Consider the following 6,499-nt stretch of genomic DNA (forward strand, 5'->3'; position numbering starts at 1 on the left):
TGCAGATGGTTGTCAGTGTTCTGGCTCTGGGCTGTAAAAATGGCCACCAGGAGGCTTTTCCTGGGTTCATTTTTCCCCTGGCCAACGGTGTAGCAAATAGATGCAGGAAAAGCCAAGCCAAGCTAGGTCAGAGAAATGGTTTTATTTCATTGCTGGGTCATGAATGATTAAACAGAGAATTTGCAACCTTTAGTGGCATATGAGCAGCTTATGAGTTCTTATCAGCAGAGACTTAATGGGAAGATGATCGATGTGACATAATTCCACAGTAAAAGAAGGATAGGTTAAGCAGATGAGAATGCAGTCACCCTGTATGTGAGGAAGACATAAATAATCTTAAAGTAAAAACTCACATCATGTCTATGGAGGGAAATAACATTCTCGTGCGATTTTCAGAATCACTTTCACATTTAATAAAGTGTTCACTGATTTTATGACACAGTATACTCTTAGAGGTTGCTTTAGAGGACAGATCATCGCCAAGTGAATGAAACTTATTTATTCATTGGCCTTCTAGAACTATTTGACTTCCCTTTTGAGAATTCTTGAATGAGTGGATGAGGTTGTGAGAAGTAAAGTATAGTTTTATTACTCAAGGTTGAATGGATGAGAGAATGGAACATGAATATAAAAAAGTGGAGCCCTCGCTATTGTGGATCACCTGACTTGTCCGAAGAGTAAAAAGTGAGGTTAGAGAAGCTGTTGATTTAATACGAACTATACTACTTGAGGAAACAAAGGGTGGAAAATGCCTTATTAGGGTGGAAATTAGAGGTGATGTTTTTACTTAAGATTTTGGGATGTAGAAATAAACTGCAACATAAACCAGGCCAGGTGTTAGCTGTAATTCCTTCAGTAATAGCCGTCACACCCAATTAAATCTAACATTCTTACGGAAGAAGGGAGATAACTGAGATAAAATAGGAAAATTAGTTATTAAAAAATTGAAAAATCGAATATTAAAAGCAAGAACCCATAAGAACTCTGTAAATGAAGGGATAAAATTTCTAGATTAAGGTTTCCAGGCACTTAAAAGAAATTCTTCTTGGTGATTAATCAGCATAATCAAAGAGGCGCTACAGGTAAAAATATGCCTTTTTAAAGTATAATAAAATTGGCTGGGTGAGTTAAAAAAGAAAAGTCACTGAATAGCAAGGTTTAGATGGAAAAGAGATAACCAAAAAACTTAGGGGGACTAAAAATCAACTTAACAAAAAACCCTAAACTTTTAATTGCAGTGTAACACTAATGTAACTCACTGAGTTATCATAGAGTGAATATATCCATGTAAGCACGACCCTAGCCAGGAACAGAATGTATCAGCCTTTCAGAAGCCCCCTATTGCCCAGCCAAAAGCCTCGTCTTCATTCCTTCTTCCTCCATCCTCACCAAAGGTAGTAACTACTATCTTGACTTTTAACACCATAGATTAGTTTTGTCTGCTTCTGAACTCTATATAAATGGACTGACGCAATAGGTCTTTTAAGTCTGGCTTTTTTTTTTTTTTTTCTCTTCTCAACATTATGCTTGTGAGATTCATTGATGTTATTGAATGTAACAGTGGTTAACTTTTATTGAGGGTAGTAGCCCATGTGGTGTTACCAAACCACTAATATGTTTATTCATTCTACTCTTGATGGACTTTCATGTTGTTTCCAAATATCAGATTGTTATGAGCGTTCTTGTTTATGCTTTATGATACAGATATTTCTTTTGGATGTATTCCTAGGAGTGGAATTCATAGGTCATAGGATATATGCATTTTTAGTTTCTCAAGGTGACTGAGTCAATTTACAGTCCCTCCTGCCATGTTTGAGAGTTCCTGTCACCCTCCTGGCCAATACATGATATTATCAATTGTTTTTTAAAGCCATTCTGGTGAGTGTATAGTAGTATTGTATTGTGGTTTTAATTTTATTTTTTCTTATTACTAATGAGGTTGGGTAGCCTTCATATGTTTATTAGCAATTTGGATATCTTATTTTGTGAATTTCCTATTGAAATCTCTTGTCTGTGTTTTTATTAAGTTGTCTGATTTTTTTCTTATTGAGGGATAGGCATTATTTATAAATTCTGCATATAACCTTTTGTTGGTATATGTGATACAAGGATCATCCTTCACTCTGTGGCTTGCCTTTTCACTCTTTAAAGATGTCTTTTGATGACTAGAAGTCCTTCTTGTAGTCCAATTTGTCAAATCATTTTTCCTTTAAGACAATAGTTCTCAACTGGGGTGATTTTGCTCCCTAGGTAGGGTTATGAGATAACATACATGGTACCTAGTTAAGTACAAATACCAGATAAACAATAAAAAAATTAATATAAGTTTTCCAGGTAACATTTGGGACATACTTAGACCATTTTTGTTGTTGCTGTTTATCTGAGAGTCAAATTCTGTTTATTTCCTCTAATTCTGGCAGTCATTTTCCCAGGGAACATTTGGCAATGTCTTAGAGACATTTTTGGTTGTCATAACTAGGATGATGGTGGTTGTGCTTCTGGCATCTAATGGGTAGAGGCCAGGATGCTGTTAAATATCCTACAATGCCCAGGACAGTCCTCCACAACAAAAGTTTATCAGGCTCAAAATGTCAATAGTGTAAGGTTGAGAAACTTGCTTTATGGTTAGTGATTTTTCTGTGCCTTGAAGAAATCTTTCTAAACCCCAAAGTAATAATGATACTTTCCTGTCACATCACCTAGAATTTTTATTGTTTTACTTCTCATGTGTGAATCACCTGGAATTGATTTTTGTATTTGTGAGCTAGGGGTCAAATTTCATCTTTCTCCATGGATATTCACTTGGCCCAGCAATGTGTACTGAGATGACTGTTCTTTCCCACTGCTTTATAGTTCTTTTTTCACCATAAACCGAGTGTCCACGGACGAATGTGTCTGTTTCTGGGCTCTATTACCTTTCATTGCTCTAACTGATTGCCTTTGTATCAACATCACATTGTACTAATTATAGCAGTTTTAAATAAATCCTGAAGTCTGAGAGTAGCTTAGATTGGATTCCACCGGAAACAGATCTTGATACGAAGATTTGAGTGTAAGTAGTTTATCTGTGATGTGATTCCTGGAAGCATCAACAGAGAAGTGGAGAAGTGAAGTAGAGAAAGGAAGAAGGAAAGAGAATACAGGGCGTGTTGATGAACAGATTGCCACCGTGGGTAAGTGGAACTTCAACTCACCTGAGACTCTTGGGAGATGGTGATAGACATGTCTCAGAGTTGTCCCACCAGAACAATATTACCAAGCGGTTCCCATCCATCATGGGTTGAAGCCACTTTAGTGAGCATTTCTGGTCTGCCGTGTACACTGGCTGAGCATGCTCCTACAACTGGAGAAAGCTCTTAGGGAGAGAGTTGTGGATGATTGGAGTAAGAAGCCTTCTGGAGAGGCTCACTTCAGTGAGCCGTGATGGAATATGGACAGGACACTAACAGTATCAGCTACCCTCCTCCCTCTGAAATGATCTGATCCACTCATGCCCTGCAGTCAGTTAATTTCATCTGGTTGCTGATTCTTCAAGGTAGTGGTCATTTCCGACTATAACAACAACAAAAACAACAAGAACAAAACAACAACAATAACAACAACAAAGTATGTATATATACATAGATATAGATATATAGATATATAGAGAAGCTGGCAGGCTGGAGTTCAAGTAGGAGTAATGCTGCAGTCTTGAATCTTAATTCCATAGGGCAACAGGCTGGAAACTCAGGCAGGGTTACTATGTTGCAGTCTTGATAATTTCTTCTGTTTCAGGAAACCTCAGTCTTTGCTCTTAAGGCCTTCAACTGATTGGATGAGGTCTACTTGCATTATGGAGGTTTACTCAAAGTCTACCGATTTAAATGTTAATCATATTTAAAAAACGCCTTTATAGAGACAGCTACAATCCCTATTGTTGCAATTGGTCCTGGGGTCATTATTAGAAGTTATCTTTCTCCTCTAGCATCTATTTTACCTTCCTGCTCTATCCCTTGGCAAGCATGCCTGCTGCTTTAGGTTGCTGTCCTATTAGGTTGCAAAGACATGACATGCAAAACAGCAACAGCAATTGGGCTATAGTTTATGGTAGTCCACTGTCAGCTGTCATGGTAGATCTGGCTTTCCAGGGCACCATTCCTATATGCTTTACGTCTTTGAGGGTACCACTAAACTAAGCCATTTCACCTAGGATGTTGCATTGCTTCTGAGTTACCATTTTGGCTAGAGGTGGGGAGGCAGCTACACAGGCTTTTCTACCAAAATGGACCTTACTTTAGAAATCAGAGAATCATTATGAGAGTCTGTCAGCTTCTGAATACTGTATGTACATTCCAAGTATGCATGCAGGGACCAGGAAATTGACAACAGGATGGGGGTCAAGGACTCAAATGACCCACTGTGAGATGGATGTAGGCAAAGACGCTGTCACTTGGCATCTGCTAAGTCTCAACTCTAACAGATGGGCCACTATTGCATTTTGGGCCCCCAACTATTAGTAGCCGCTCATATCCCGTACACAAAAGCCCCCCCTCCCGCAAAGTGCTGGGTATTTTGTAGGTTCCTTTGGCAAATGATTGGAATAATATTTCCTGAAGGTTAGAGCAAGTGTAGTGAGAAGACCTGAGGTAAGCAGTTCTCTCAGATGCAGACGAGGCAGTGAGGGAGTAGAGAAACTGCTGGACAAAGAGGGCAAAACACAAGGCAGAAGAGATGTCAAACACTTTGTTCTCCCAAAGCTGTTGGATGAACTTTGATTAGTGTCACCCTATATTTCCTGGCATGGGAGTGGGTACTCCCTCTGTGATGGAATGGTGGGAGTGTTAGGAGTTAGTTGTTACTGAGTGGTCAAAAGATGTTTTTCTGGCTCCAGACCCCTTGGTGGCCTCTGTCACCTAGGTCAAGAATTCTGCCTCTTGAGGGGTTTACCTTAAAAAAGTAGCCCTTCTTGCCTCCCATGTAGAAGTCAATCACAATAATAGCCTTCCTGGCACTGTTACCTCTCCTGTACTGAAAACTATGTTAGCAAAGGCTGAGACTATCTACGCCTCAGTGATATGACCTTTTCCTTTTCTTTCTGTCCTTGAAGAGGAAGAGTTGAGGATCCTGCTGTGAATGGAATGGTATGTGACTTTAGGACTTTGAAATAAAGACATGAGAGGAAGAACAGGCCACAGGATTCTACGAACGGTTCTCTGGGGGGTTGAATGTAGGCAGATCCACCCTCTATCTTGTTCTGGGGCCCTGTTCTGGGCTGCTTAAAAGCTCCCACATCTTCTGGCTTTCAGTGGGTATTGGCCAGAGAAGCACTGTGGGAGTTATGGAGCAAGGGAAGAGTGGAATGGTGGAATTTATTCACACAATCCCTCTGTGACAGACCACGGGTTGCTTGTGAGTCCTTCCTCTATCATAGCCCATAGATGCTGTGTCATGCAGCTACAGGTAGAGTTAGTGGAAGCAGAACCTCAACCCTTTTTCTGGGTTCTAGTAACCACTCCTTCACCAGGCCCCTTCATGACGAAGGGACAGTGGTGGCTTCTCACTCTTGCCAGCTCTGGGGTGTGTCACTACTCCCTATTGGTTTCTTGTAACCCTGTCCCCTTTGCAAACAAATGCTCCACTGAACTTACCTAAATTCTCCTATGTGATTGTGCCATCTCTTGCTGCTGGGACCTGACAGACAGACTCTTTGAGGATAAATGCCCAGAGAACAGGTTGACAAGATTGCTTCACAGTCTGGAGGTGGGGGTGATAATGGAAAACTTGCAGTTGGTCGTGCTGCACTTTTGAGAGCCAGCAGGTGCAGCAAAGATAAGATCATGTGTGAGATGAAAATCAGAAGATTTTCATCAGGAAAAGCATCATGAAAATGAGCAAAGATATTAGCTCCTTGGCTACCCCTGCCTAATGATGAAAATATTGATGAGGAAATGAACCCAAAGTAATGCAGCCAACTCCTCTTCTGGGGAGCCATTTTGTTTGATTTGGTGCCCTAAAGCAATGTAACAAAGCCAAACCAAAAAACTCCAAGTACTCAAACTCTCCGAATAACTTGAAAGTACTGAAAGATTGGGTAAGGACAAAAGCCTTTCATCATTTAACAAAAAACATAGACTTAGAAAATAATGACCTTAACCACAAATCATATAATCTGGGCACAAATCAGAGATGTTAGCTTCTACTACATCTCTCTCTGATGTAGGGGGACTGAGATGGGATATGTAGTCACAGTGAGAAGAGGAAAATTCCAGAGTCTTCCTAGGGAAAAGAATCCTGCCTTAGAGCCCTCATAATGAAACAGATCCCTCCCCTTGCGTTACACGCACAACTCTGTCTTGGCACATAGTCAGCACTCAGACAATGTGGTTTGATTTGAGCAGTGTTAGCTTCTTTCTCTTTCTTTAGCTTAGGGGACTCAGCTAGGTCAGTGGGTGTACTGGGCAGGCCTGGGATGTGCCCTTCCAATGGATTGGGTGAAGCCTCTGGTGCTGAGGGATGAACG

This window comes from Pteropus vampyrus, unplaced genomic scaffold, assembly GCF_000151845.1.
Source record: "Pteropus vampyrus isolate Shadow unplaced genomic scaffold, Pvam_2.0 Scaffold736, whole genome shotgun sequence".
Lineage (NCBI taxonomy): Eukaryota > Metazoa > Chordata > Mammalia > Chiroptera > Pteropodidae > Pteropus > Pteropus vampyrus.